At 34.0% G+C, this 14,451-nt stretch overlaps 1 long non-coding RNA gene across 1 annotated transcript; it reads left to right on the forward strand.

The window, feature by feature from the left end:
• Nucleotides 1–2,170: 2,170 nt before the first annotated feature.
• On the forward strand, nt 2,171–2,836 carry LOC149148303 (uncharacterized). Its single transcript, XR_016262315.1, has 2 exons — nt 2,171–2,367; nt 2,501–2,836. It is a non-coding gene; the product is annotated as an uncharacterized LOC149148303 (long non-coding RNA).
• The last annotated feature ends 11,615 nt before the right edge of the window (nt 2,837–14,451 follow it).

Consider the following 14,451-nt stretch of genomic DNA (forward strand, 5'->3'; position numbering starts at 1 on the left):
AATAAAGATAAAGATTAAAAAGGTAAAGAAGACCAGGAAAAAGAAAAGTGTAGCTTTTAAAAGGGTAAGATTTTTTTTTAGTTTAAGTACGTTAGATCACTTCGAGAAGCTAATTTTTTCCAAAAAAACATGAATACAATTACATTTTTGAAACAGAAGAAAAGAATATGGTAGATAAGAACAATCAAAATTACATCTTTGAAACGTAAAGAAAACGTAAAGAAAGAATAGAAATTGATTACCTCAATTTGATTTGCATTACGATGAAGGAGTTGGCTACATATTTATAATATTTTTTGGGAAATGCTAGTTGGGCATTAGGATGTGTTTTCATGTAAATGTAAAACCAAAAAATAAATTGTTTTTTAGTCATTTAATTATTTATAAGTGGAGTTGGTTAAACATAAATGTTGTTATCCATAAATGGAGTCAGTTATTAGTAAGTGAGAATTTTTTTGCGGAGAATGTAAGAAGTTTGTAATAAGTGGGCACATGGGGCGATTCTAAGAATTGCCCTAACCCCGCCACCCCGCAAAAGCATGCAAGTTATGTGATTTGATGTTGCCAGATTAATCACTGTAATCAAGTAAATGTTTAAGTAAATGTTGGAACATTTGAAATCAAGTAAATTGTTATTTATTTTGATTTCAATAATTTAATTAGTTTTCATATTTTTTTTTGGGAATTTGCATAATAATATTATGAAATAAATGTCCCATGTTGTTTTCTTTGTCCTTTTATATATTTACTCATTGCATCTCTTCATATGTTTTTCCAAAGACTGTAAAGTGCAAAAGTACATCTAATATATATATATATATATATATATATATATATATATATATATATATATATATATATATATATATATGTTTTAATAAATAAAATTGTTAGGCATTAGGATGTGTTTTTATGTAAATGTAAAACCAAAAAATAAATTGTAATCACATAAATGTTAAACATAAATGTTGTTATCCATAAATGGAGTCAGTTATTAGTAAGTTAGAAATTTTTTGCGTGTAAGAAGTTTGCATTAAAATATTCTGGAGAGAGTAAGAAGTGGGCACATTGGGAGATTCTGAGAATCGCCTTTGCCCCGCCACCCCGCAAAACCATGCATGTTATGTGATTACAATGATTAATCTCGCAACATCAAATCACATAACTTGCATGCTTTTGCGGGGTGGCAGGGCTAGGGCAATTCTCAAAATTGCCCCATTGCCCACTTCTTACAAACTTCTTACATTCTCCACAGAAAATTTCTCACTTACTAATAACTAACTCCATTTATGGATAACAACATTTATGTTTAACCAACTCCACTTATAAATAGTTAAATGACTAAAAACCAATTTAGTTTTTGGCTTTACATTTACATGAAAACACATCCTAATGCCCAACTAGCCTTTCCCAAAAAAATATTATAAATATGTAGCCAACTCCATCGTAATCCAAGTCAAATTGAGGTAATCAATTTCTATTCTTTCTTTACGTTTCAAAGATGTAATTGTAACTGTTCTGGTCTACCATATTTTTTTTTTCTGTTTCCAACATGTAATTGTATTCATTTTTTTGGACAAAACTCTCTTCTCGAGGTGATTTAACGTACTTAAAGTAAAAACATATTACCCTTTTAAAAGATACACTTTTTTTTCCCTGGTCTTCTTTACCTTTTTAATCTTTATCTTATTTTCTCGGTGTTAATTAAAAAAGAACACACAAAAACAAAACTTACAAACAAAAAACCTACTTATATAGCCAAACTATTTGGCTTTATGGTTTATAAGTTTGTAACTTCCAAGTGACAGTGTAATGTCTCCATCCAATATATATATATATATATATATATATATATTTTTATTACCACGTCAACAGTACCTACATTACCTATGATTTGGTCCTTCAGCACTCTTGAATTTACTACCTCTACGGTTTTATGGATGTAAATTAATTAGCGTAGTTAATTCTCAGGAAGATGGTTTTTGGTTTAAGAACTATACCGCTTGTATTCACATTGTTTGTAGTTTGGAGGCCGCCTCCACCACATGGCCAGCCTTGCCGAATAAGAGTGAAATTAATTACTATCTGCGCTGTCATGTACATGGTTTGGTGGACCGTCCGGTCACACCAGCGCTGCTCGGGATCCTCACTCAGATCAATGGTGTTGTACACTCCAATGTGATCCGACGATGGAACCTTTGCTAGGTTTTCCTCATCTCCAGTTGTGGAGAGATTGACCTCATTTGTTTTGCTATCCTCCCGCGAAGGTTGCTCTGATGCGGCCATTGTCTCCGCAGTGCTGTTTCGGTGGTTGGTAACTCTGTTAGGTCTGGTTTCATGGTCTGGCAGTGGGCCAAATGCTTACAGGTAAACTATTTTGGTTCTCTTTCAGCTGGTTCACTGTTCTTTTGATTTTTCCTTGTTCATTGTGACTGAAGGTGTTCAAACCCTACCAGATACCTAATCAGTTTTTTTTTCTTGTGAATGAATTGCAAAGCAGGGTGTAGATTTCTGGAGCTGGTTTGACCCGCTTGGTGGCTACATTGCTACAGTAGCTAAGTTCTCCAATTACAGGTAAGAACTTGCCTTGGTTGGAGGGAAAGACTTAAGGCGTGGTTTTGGCTCTCTGCGTCTAAGAGATGCCTATCCCACAGCCGAATTCCTAAATTTTAGAAGAGGGTTAGTTCTTTTCTTTTAATGGGATTTTCCCAAATGTGTATAATTATAAACATGATGTAATTATCAATACAAATAATGCCAGAGCTTATCTCTGCTCGGAACCTTATTCTCCTCGGTGACAATGAGGTTTCTATAGATTTATACAGGTTAATTATTCTACTGTTTGGTAAGGCTGCCATGGCCAGCAGTTTAAAGTACTATTTGCTTAAATTTGTTTCCGAAATTTTGCTATATATATATATATATATACGCCCAGTTTTGGGTTCGTGTCTTCTATTATGCATTCAGGAAAATGGTGTGATGTAATACTTGATTCCGTGCTCACTTTGGTATGCACGGTATGTTATGTTTGTCTACAAATTTGGAGGGGTTGTTTGTGTTATAAAAAGCTATAATTCTTCGAGTCAGTGATGTGGTCTCGGCCAATTCCCGGACTCTGTTTAATAATTGTAACTTGTGTACTTGTTTCATAGGTTTGATGTTTCCCTACTGTATGTTTCTTTTATTATTTCGTTTGTACATGCGGAGTCTGCTACCCAGTGTCAATATAACCGTGCATTTCTCGGTTTCTATATTCCTTTCGAGAGCTAGTGCTCCATCCCCAGCTACCAAGGCTTCATCGCCAGGAGGGCTTTCCTCATTTGCTGGGTTAATTATGGCCGCAGGGTTCTGCTATCGAGCCCTCCGATCTTAGGAACTATTGGTTCGAAAATAGCTCAAACCCTTACCCGAGGTCCACATTATTTTTTTTTTGGTTGCATTATTATCTACTTCAATTGGATCATTTCTTTTCCTTATTGTCTGTATTCATAAATTCAACAGAATCTTAATACATGTATAGAGAAATTGGATCCACAGAACCTGGTTCTTTTTCTTGGGAGTTGTCTAGCATTCAGGTCTACTGTACTTGTTCTCACCGATTTCAGAAAAAAACAAACTTCACAGATAAGTTAGTCTTGAAAATGTGGTTGCCCCACGACAGCCTATCTATCTTTCCCGTGTATACCGAGACTGTAGCAGTCTCTGTTCTTTTCTTCTTAGGTCCATGTTTTCAACTGCATGGGTCTTTTACTGATTTGTAAGTAATTTATTAGTTCACTCAGAGCTTTAAAATTACCTCATACTCTAACCATCTTTCGATGCACTAATTATTATTTCAACTTTTCCTATTTCATAGCCCTTCTACTGTTCTAACCAAATTACTTAGTAGAACTTTCAGTAGTATAGAAATTACAGCACATGATTGTCATAGTGATACTTACCTGTATCCGGTTATAAACAGTACTTGCTTTCTCTTGCTCAGAACCTGGTCACCACTGGTTCTCTGCTTGTCTTCCTCCTGTCCACGAGATTTGTCTGCACAACCAAATCTCCCCCCATCTCCCCCCAAGCTTGTCTGCCAGGTCACAACCTTCCGCAAACCTTTCCTGCACTATTGTGCCAATGCTATCTGGTCCTTACTAGACTTAGCATCATTTTTTCCAATATTGTCCCGTCTGTCCCCACAGCACGGTCCTCTCCTCCTTTCCCCACCCCCTTTCCTTGGGTGGTTACGGTTGGGAGGAACAGTTAGGTTTTTGTAACTGTTTTATTAGTAAAAGAAACAACTTCCAAATGGGAAGTTACAATTTCAAGTATGATTCAATTAAATTCTCAAGTGTAGAGTTAGCAATTACCATTAATTCAAAAAGAAAACACAGTAAATAGCACATTGTCCAATGTCTTTTAACCTATAGCAGCAAAAAAAATATTTACAACCATCTTTTATCCGGGAATATTACAGGTTACATAGTACACACTGCTGGTCACATTACTACGGCAACTTGTATCCATGTTATCTCATGTGTTGTGTTAGTGTTATATGGTTTAGAGTTTTTTAAGTATATTTTGTTGGTTGAATTTATTTATAAGTTGGTAGGAATTTGTTAAAATCACAAATTTGAATTGTGAATTTTTAGTTAAAAGATTTTAAATTTTCAATTAAAAAGTTTTAAGGATTTTTTTAAGTATTGAATCTATATATAGTTAAAGATTATATTTTAAATAATGAATGATCATGATTTGACCAAAAATGATTTCTTTGACTACATAATAGTTAACCAAAGTCCTTTATCCAACTTTTTTGTTACCGCCAATTTACTAACTTGCATGAACGTCTTAATGGAAAAGAAACATGTATGAATGTTCTAGTTCATAATTACATTCCCATTGGAGATGCATAAAAGGAAATAGTTATGCTTCTATTCTCAAACATATTATCATAATTTGGAATCTTACAGGTGTGTTACATGTGTGTTATATATTGTGATCGTGAGTTATAATTATGAGTTTCTAGATTACTATCTTTAGCTAATCAAATCCACTTTCTTAGAGCATGAATAGGCCTAATGGTTAAGAGCATGTGTTTCCTCCTAAGAGGTCACAGGTTCAAAAACCAGAAGGGGTTAGAGTAGGTATGCCTTCGTAGACATAATAATCAAATCGTTGCGTGGAGGTGGGTCTCTTGTCCCACAAACAAGGGGGTCTCATACACCAATTTGGTGTTTGGCTTGGCTATGACCTTAAAATTGGATAATAATAATAATTAGGATATAGATTGTTAGAAATTCATAATCTATAAGGGTGAAAGCATGGAGCTGGGTTACACTTTTTGGCAAGAGATGGCACGTTTGGGTGGAAAAAATGATTGTTCGATTGAGCCCTTCTTAAGCGCTCGATCAAGAAGTTTGAGCACTTAAATAATGTAACCCAATGTTATTTAGGAGCTTGATTTAGCCATGTATTTGTGGCAGTCAAATGAAGGAGATTGGGTTTTGGATTTATTTTCTGGCTCAGGTAAGTTTTATTATATGGAATTGAATTTCAATATGTTATTTATTAATTTATATGTCATTGTACTAATTTACTTCATTATTTATTTTGTGCTTGATAATTAGGTACAACACTAGCATGTTGCCTTCAAAAAGGAAGAAATTGCATTGCCATTGAAAAAGATCCAATACAATGCAATTTTATTTAGCAAAGAATTAATGCTCTTCAATTTCTTCCAGATGCAATAAAAGAAATTGTGTTGAAGAAAGGGGACTTTAGTGAGTCACATGTGGCGAAAAAGGCAAAGGAACCCCAACCACCATTATACGGAATGATTGGAAAGGCATACATTGGGAGATTCACAAACATAAAAGATCAATTAGAGGAGGAAAATGATCAAAATGAAGCAAAAAATATTGTGGAAGTAGACAATGATGAAACTCCAGAGGACGAAGAGTTTGGATTATGTGACATTGTTGATTACATTTAAGTTATGCTTGGAATCAAGCTCATTTTTGGAAATTATTAATAAGTTATACTTGTAATGTTTTGACTTTGACATTTTATGAGAAGAATAAGCACTCAATTAAGATTGTTATGTGTTCAATATTTGTATTATGTGATTTTCGCATTCATTTTTATGTTAATCATTATTTTTTGAAAAAAACAGTGATTATTATTATTTTTTGACATGAAATTCATAAAAAAAACTATTATTTAACCATTTTTAATTAAAATTTTCCTATAAAAATTGTGATTTTGACATGTCATCTCTAGCAAAAAATTACAAAAAAATTATCAAAACGTGTAGTTTTTTAATTATATTTATGTTAAAAATAGCTATTTTTTGTCAATTGTTAAAAATTATTGTTTTTTAGAGACAATTATTTCATTTGGATTGAAATATTAATTAACGATGTATAAATATGTAGAATATCGAACTTCTTTAAATATGCAAAACAATAAAAACCTCACTACAAAAAAAAAATATATGAAGAAGAAGGCCACTTCAAAAAATATTAAATTTAGAAAATAATTATTTACATTTCGTACATTAGAAAATTTAAAGTCAAAAAATAGGTCTTTTAAAAAACTGGGTTGATGCAGAATTACCAATTTTTTAAATCAGCATGAAAATCACTACCATTCTAAAACGTATTGTACATAAAAAAAATTAAAGTGCCAAAACCTATGCTCTAAAAAAGACGTGTGTTCTGCATCACCCCTTTTCAAAATCGGGTCACTTTTTTGCTATCTCTACAAAACGGGTAACAGTATCAGTTCCCGTTTGAAAGTTTACATTGTTGGGTGTAAAATTTGATTAGGAAAAAGCAATACAATGCTCTCTTGAGAGGGAGCTTCAAATCCCACCAAAAGAAGGGCTTTTAGCTCCAAAAGAGGAACCTCAAGAAGTTGTGGAGAAACCACAAATTGAGGAGTAGAGAGTGGAGACAACCACTTAAGCAGAAGCATCTAGAGAAGGTGGAAAAATGACCAAGGAAGCTAAGAGACTTGTGCAGGATGCAAGGGAGAATGCGGGTGTTCCTTTAAATCAACACAGGAAAAAAGGGTCACCAGATCAATACATTGGCTACATGGCTCTAATGACTGAGCTTGTAGATATTGAGCCATCATATTTCGAGGAAGCAGTAGAGTAAAAACCTGTATGGGTTGATGCAATGGTGGAGGAACACAAATCCATTGTAAAGAACCGTCTTTGGGAAGTGGTCCTAAGAATAATAGATAAATCAGTTATGGGTTCACAATGGATCTTCAAGGTAAAACATGCAGCATATGAAAGCATAGAAAAGTACAAGCTCATATTTTTGGCCAAGGGGTACTCTCAAGTTGAGGTGATTTATTACTAGGAGACCTTTCTCTTATTGTAAGGTACTCATCCGTTAGATCAATTATTGCTCTGGCTACGCAGATGGGGTGGAAGATCCACCAGATGGGTGTAAAAATAACGTTCCTCAATGGAATTACTGAGGAGGAGATGTACATCGAGCAACCAGAAGGCTTCGATACTTCTGATCGAGGTGTAGACTCAAGAAAGTGTTGTACAGTCTCAAACAAACACCTCATGCTTGGTACACCAAGATCGATAACTATCTCACTGATTTGGGCTTCACCAAAAGTGAAGTGGGTGCAAACCTATAGCATATCTTGGTAGAAGGTAATTTGTTGATTATTGTCTTATATGTCGATGACTTGATTTTAAATGGTGATGAACAAATGATCAGATCTTGCGAGGAAGACCTTGCAAGGGAGTTTGAAATGAAGGACATGGGTCTCATGCACTACTTCCTCGGATTGAAAGTATGGCAAGATGATGGGGAACTATTTGTGTCTCAAGGCAAGTACACAAATGAGATACTACAGAGATTCCACATGGAGAGTTGCAAACCCATGGAGACACATCTAGCGACCAACTAGAGGAAGGAGGATGCCACTTCAGGTGAGGAAGTGGGTGCTACTGTTTATCGACATCGAGTGGGTTCACTGATGTATCTTGTGAACACACGATCAAATATGTGTTTTGCAATCAACCAACTGAGCCAAGCTATGGTTAGGCCAACCAAATTATTTTGGAAGGAAAATAAGCATGTTTTACGGTACCTTAGAGGCACTACCCAATTTGGACTATGATACAGACAAACATAGGGAATGAATTTGCGTGGCTTCAGAGATGCAGATTGGGTGGGGAGTCCATCAAACCAAAAGAGTACATTAGGTAGAACTTTTAGTGTTGGTTCCACAACGGTTCCTTGGTACATCTAGAAGCAAATATTTGTGGTGCTCAGCTCCGCATAAGCAGAATAAATGGTTGCAAGTGAAGCAACATGTGAGGCAATTTGGATGAGAAAGATACTTGTTTGATTGTTTAGTCAGATGATGGATCCAACTATGATCTACTATGATAATCAGAGTTTCATCAAGTTCTCTGAGAATCTTGTTTTTCATGATTGATCCAAGCTTGTAAATATCTGGTATCACCATTTACGGGATTGTGTATAAAGGTGGATAATGATGTTGCAGTGCATTCTGACAAAGGAACAAGACACTGAAATTTTGACAAAAGGCCTTGTCAAGAGGGAATTTCAAGGTCCACAGATGCATGATAAGGGTGGTTGATAATCCCTTTCTTGCTAAGAGGGAGCGTTGAAAAATGAAGCAAGAAATTCTCAATTTGATTTTACCTTGATTAACCACTCTGACTTATTCACTCATTTGATCCTGATGATGAACCAAAGAGGTTGGTTCAAAACGTCAATTACAAAAAACATGAATGTGATGACTCTGGAAGATATAACCACACAAAATATAGATCGCAGAAGCCTCAAATCCATAATTTTCAACCTATAAGGGAGGGAGAAATCACAAGAAGTTCGTGCATTAGAACGATCCAGAGCACATATTGCAATGAAGAAGTCAGACCTTACCTTTATTATAAACTTTCAACTCTATCCATTCCCATCCTAGCCATCTCCTCTATTTATTACCCTATTCATCTCTGACTTATTCACTCATTTGATCCTAGTGATGAACCACAGAGGTTGGTTCGAAATGTCGATTACAAAAAACATGAATGTGATCTCCAAAAGACATCACCACATAAAATACAAATCGCAGAAGCCTCAAATCCATAATTTTCAACCTATATGGGAGGGAGAAATCACAAGAAGTTTGTGCATTAGAACGATCTAGAGCACAGATTGCAAAGAAGCCAAACCTTACCTTTCTTCTAAATTGTTGGCTCCATCCATTCCCATCCCTCTCCTCTATTTATTACCCTATTCATCTCTGACTTATTCACTCATCTGATCTTGATGATGAACCACAAAGGTTGGTTCGAAACGTTGATTACAAAAAACATGATTGTGATGACTCTAGAAGACATCACCACACAAAATACAGATCGCAGAAGACTCAAATCTATAAATTGAGAATATTCGAATTTCCACATCAACAGACAACTTGGATGTAGTTAACTTGTGTGACATGGCTCGTGTCACCTAGTTTACTCAATAAATTTGAGTTGGAGGAGTTAGAGTTCACTAAGCATGTGTGATTTCTAATTTGTGGCAATCAAGGTCAAGTATCTAAAGTTGTTTTCAGTTAAATTAGTTCCAACTGTTGGAGGAACTAGTGGAAGGTTAGTTAAGTAGTATGAATTTAGTCAAACTCAGTGATCATCCAATTAATTGATCAATTAGCCCAAAATAGCTAGTGCATGTAGAGAATTCGAGTTCCCAAGGCTTGGTGGAGATTCCAAGGCAGTGTAACATCAGTTGTAGACTAGTCTTGAGTGTACATATATTACATGCAGTGAGATGACCGGCCATAAGGAATTGTGCAATCAATTTGAGGAATTTCTTGAATAATAGGAGCCTAATTCCTCAAAGGAACAATGCAAATAAATAGGAGCTCAAGAAGAGGTAGAAATTGACTAAGTCTAGGTGAGAGCTTCTCAGTGAGTAGAGAGATAGGTTATGCATTTGCAAGTTTTCCTCATTTGAGCAAAGAAATTGTAATACATCTCTATTTATTTGATTAATGCAAGCAAATATTGTAGCTTTTAGCAAATTTCTTTCCCCAAAGGAAAATACTTGTTGCATATGTGTGATTTCTTATTGCATATCTGAGATTTTTTGTTCTAAATTGTGAATTAATGTCTGCATAGCAATAGACTAGGTTCGTGTCTTGTGATTTTGATTAAAATTTCATAAGCAACTGCAAATCTACATCGTAATTTCTACATTCATTATAACAAGAGAGTTTTCGTTTAAAGAAATTAATGGCTTTCAACCAGCTAGCATACTCGAATACATTGTGGCATTAACCTTTTTCCTCTGTGGTTAACACTAAAGGTTAAATATGTAGCTTTGACCTGTCACTCTCTTCGTGTCAATTGATTATAGAAAAGTTATGGATTTGGCTCTCTTCTCTATAAGATGGCCCCACAAACTAGTTGTGGTTTCTTCACACATTAACACATTGCAACCATCTTTTAGTATGCAATTGGCTCAACTTCTTCTATGCACAACTCGTTCCATATGCATTTCTCCTACACATACATTAAAATTTTCATACTCTTTTTTCCTTTGCTCTAATTCCACTTTATTGGCATTTGAGAGCCTAAACTATACATATCACCAATAGAAAAGTAAGAAAACAAATGAAAATAACACACAAAATTTTATATGGTAAAATCCTGACCTTTTATTAGGAAACATTTATCAATTTGAGAAACTAAGGCAGTTAAACAAACAACCAACTGTTTATCTAAGTACTTTTTTCATTTTTTCTTTCTTGGGTTGTTTTAATATATCTATCTTGGTACCATTACATTCATTATATAAACTATTATCAATTTGAAAAACTAACACAATTAAATAAACCACAAAATATTTACCTACTAAATTTTGGATTTTTACAAATTTTTAAATTAATTATTGTTACATACTAACAATCTCTAACACTAAACCTCCATAGGAGTTATATTAGCACAATCACATTGGTGAATGTAGTTCATATACATTGAAAGACATTGTTTATAAACCCACATATTCATATGATGCCAATTTTTACTTTATAATTTGTATGGTAATTTCATAGTAGTATTAGGTAAATATGATTCATATGATGCCAAATGTTACTTCATAATTTGTATGGTAATTTCATAGTAGTATTAGGTAAATATGAAAATGTGAATGTAGATTTAGAGACGAAAGCTAGTTAGGCTAATAATCATGTGTATTTTGGAATAGGAATTTCATAACTTTAATTTAATTATCATAATTATTAGGTAGATGTTTCCACCAAATATTTTAGAATATTCTTTAATAATAGTCACAAATCAAAGGTTGAGATTTATCTCAAAAATGTTATGTCTATTTTACCATTTTAATTAAATTGATTAATTAAAAAAAATGTCCTATAAACAAGTGTCATATTAAATGACTTATGGTTTTTTGGAGATGTGGTATTGATAAGCCATAGTATTGGTCCATGTACGTTAAGAATCTCCCTGATTAAGTGAGAGTGAATCTCCACAACTAAAAAATTTGTTACATGTTTTCTTTCAATGTATATATTATTACCTTATATATTAATTATTTTATACTTAATTGATCCAAATGGATCCTATAATACTCTTTAAGTCTTCGAAATCTTCTTAAAATCTTTTGAATTGATCGGAGAATCCACAGTGTAAACATTTTTGAACCAACGTTTCGAATCCCAAGTGGGATCCATCATCAGGGTTGAAGAATGATGATAAGAGAAGAGCAAGCAGGGAGAATAAATACTAACGAGGTCAACCTTATCTAAGGAGAAACAAACAGTCGGCTAGAACCCTAATTTTTAATATTATTTATTATTATTTTAATTATTAATTATTAATAATAATTATCACTCACATAAATTACCATAATAATAACTTTATACATTAATTAATATAATATTAATATTAATATTCTTATCATAATAAATTATTATTATATAATAAATAATTAACTATTACTAAATAATAATAACTAATTTTTTTTTTTTTTTTTTAATTAATAACTAAATTAATAAGAACAAAATAATATATTATAAATGAATAATATTTACAGCTAATCAAATTAATATATTAGTTTAAATCACTTAAAATATCAAAACTATCGCATAAGGGGAACCTTCAAAATGGCAGAAAAACACTATCGGGAGCGAAAACACAAGAAAACAGTGAAAATAGAGCTATCGGCGGCTTGAACAGTGAATACACAGGGGCCGTTGGATCTAGCCGATCAACAATCTAGATCCAATCTGCAAAGGCTATCAGAGGTTATCGACAAAGACCATATGGAACTTGCGATGGTAATCCGCGGAGTCAACGAGGACTGTCGATCAAGCGTGCAGATCGACGGCCTACATTGCATCATAGAATCATAGTCGGCGAATACGAAGAAGTGCTTACAACGGCCTAGGTATGAGCGATATGCGATTAATCGCATTGCGATATCGCAATCGGAAAACATATTGGAGCGGGGCTATATATATATATATATATATATATATATATATATATATATATATATAGCACGATGCGATTAGCCGGACCTGATGGAAATATAAACTCTATTTCATAAGGTTTGAGATCCGTCAAGGCATTTTTAATGTATTTCCGTGTAATTCGTTTATTAAACAAAATACAGAGGGAAGCATCGATGCGATAAAACTCGGACTCGAAGGAGTTTGGGAATGAAAATGTATATTATTTCTAGTCCGCCCAAAGCCATTTTTATGGGATTTTTAGTGTTTTAACATATTTTAAAATACAAAGGGAAGCCACAGAGAGGGGCATTGCGACATGAGATAGCGACTTATAGGCAGACCCGATAGGAAAATAGGGCGCAATTATGAATATTTGAAGTCCAGATGAACAGTGTTTTAGCGGTTTTTTCTGTGTTTAAACACATTTCTCTGTGTAAACAGAGAATGGCCGTTTCAGGGATTTCAAAGGCTCGATGCCCTCATCCGTTGTAGATTTGGTGACCACCTCTCCTGAATGCATTATGCAATGATTATTTAACACTAGAAGAGGGATTTGAGTGGACAAAGGCCAGGAGACAGAAAGCCGAGAAGGGGAAATGAACAGACAACGCAGATTGGCTTTAAAACCATAGAAAACACAGGCAAACAATGCCGAGACAGAGCAAAGACAGAGAGAGTATGTGTACTCAGAGAGGCTTGAGAGGTTCAAGAAAAACTCTTGCTGTTGTATCTGTTGTGTGTTGAGACTCAAATTGAGCTCATACTTTTGTAAAACTCTATTCTGAAGACATAATAGAGAGGTCACCACTGAAGGCTGGACCAAGGGATGTAGCCCAGGAGTATTGGGTGAACTCCTTATTAAATTTGCTGTGTTTATATGTGTTTGTCTATTATGATCTTTTATTGCTTCATTGTCTATGTATTTCGCAATTTTATCGATCTATTGCATAAAGTAACATAGGCATATCCATGCACATGAGTCTGTAATACCTTATTAATTATTAAGATCTCATTTTCAGATCATTAATAATAATAATGATTAAAATTAAAATGATTATTTAATTAATTTATATATATATATATATTTTATTTTTAACAATTTAGAGTGTATTAAGAATGTATCAACATCTTTCATTTGTAACTATGAAATAAAAATTTAGACTAGAAACTATCAACATAGTCATACTATGAAATACAAATTTAGACTAGAAAGTATTAACATAATCATTTTTTTTTTTTGGGGACAATGCAACCCTTCAGATAGCCACCATCTAGTGCATATACACGTTAAGTTGGATGTATGTGATTGCAAATTCTGAAAATATCCTGAAATTGATAAAGAAATAAGTCAAACTAGATTCCATAATATTTCTGAAATCAAATAAGCAATCAACTTAAAAATACCCCATATACAGACCTAATCCCTCACTCTGTTTAAAAAAAAATGAAGTGGATAAAAATATAAGTCAAACCAGATTCCAAAAATTTCTGAAATCAATAATCAACTCAAAAATACCCTATATACACCCTATACACCTAAATCCCTCACCGTGTTTCAAAAATGAATCCCTCGCTGTGTTTAAAAAATGGTTCCGAATTTGGTTTACTGCACCTTCCTTTGTTCTCGTAATGGGCTTTCACCATCCCCTTGAACCTTGGGTGTGTCCTTCCTGCCTCACAGTATAGTGTCCAACCGCTCTCCACTACGGTTAAAATACGAGGTGAATTGGATGGCTTAGTACTACGGTGAAAGTACGATGTGAGTTGGATAGCTCAGTAGTTCTCTTCTACTGAGTGGGTCCTTGGAGGCGACTTTTACATGGTTGAGTGAGATGGGCATTTCCGTTTGATGAACGCAAATTTGAAATGGTTGCAAAAGGATGGTAGGCAAGCAAAAGACGTAGAGAGTCTAATAAAGAA

Source organism: Pinus tabuliformis, chromosome 9 (assembly GCF_031772625.1).
Source record: "Pinus tabuliformis cultivar Carrire ecotype Pingquan chromosome 9, CPIR1, whole genome shotgun sequence".
In the NCBI taxonomy this organism is placed as follows: Eukaryota; Viridiplantae; Streptophyta; class Pinopsida; order Pinales; family Pinaceae; genus Pinus; species Pinus tabuliformis.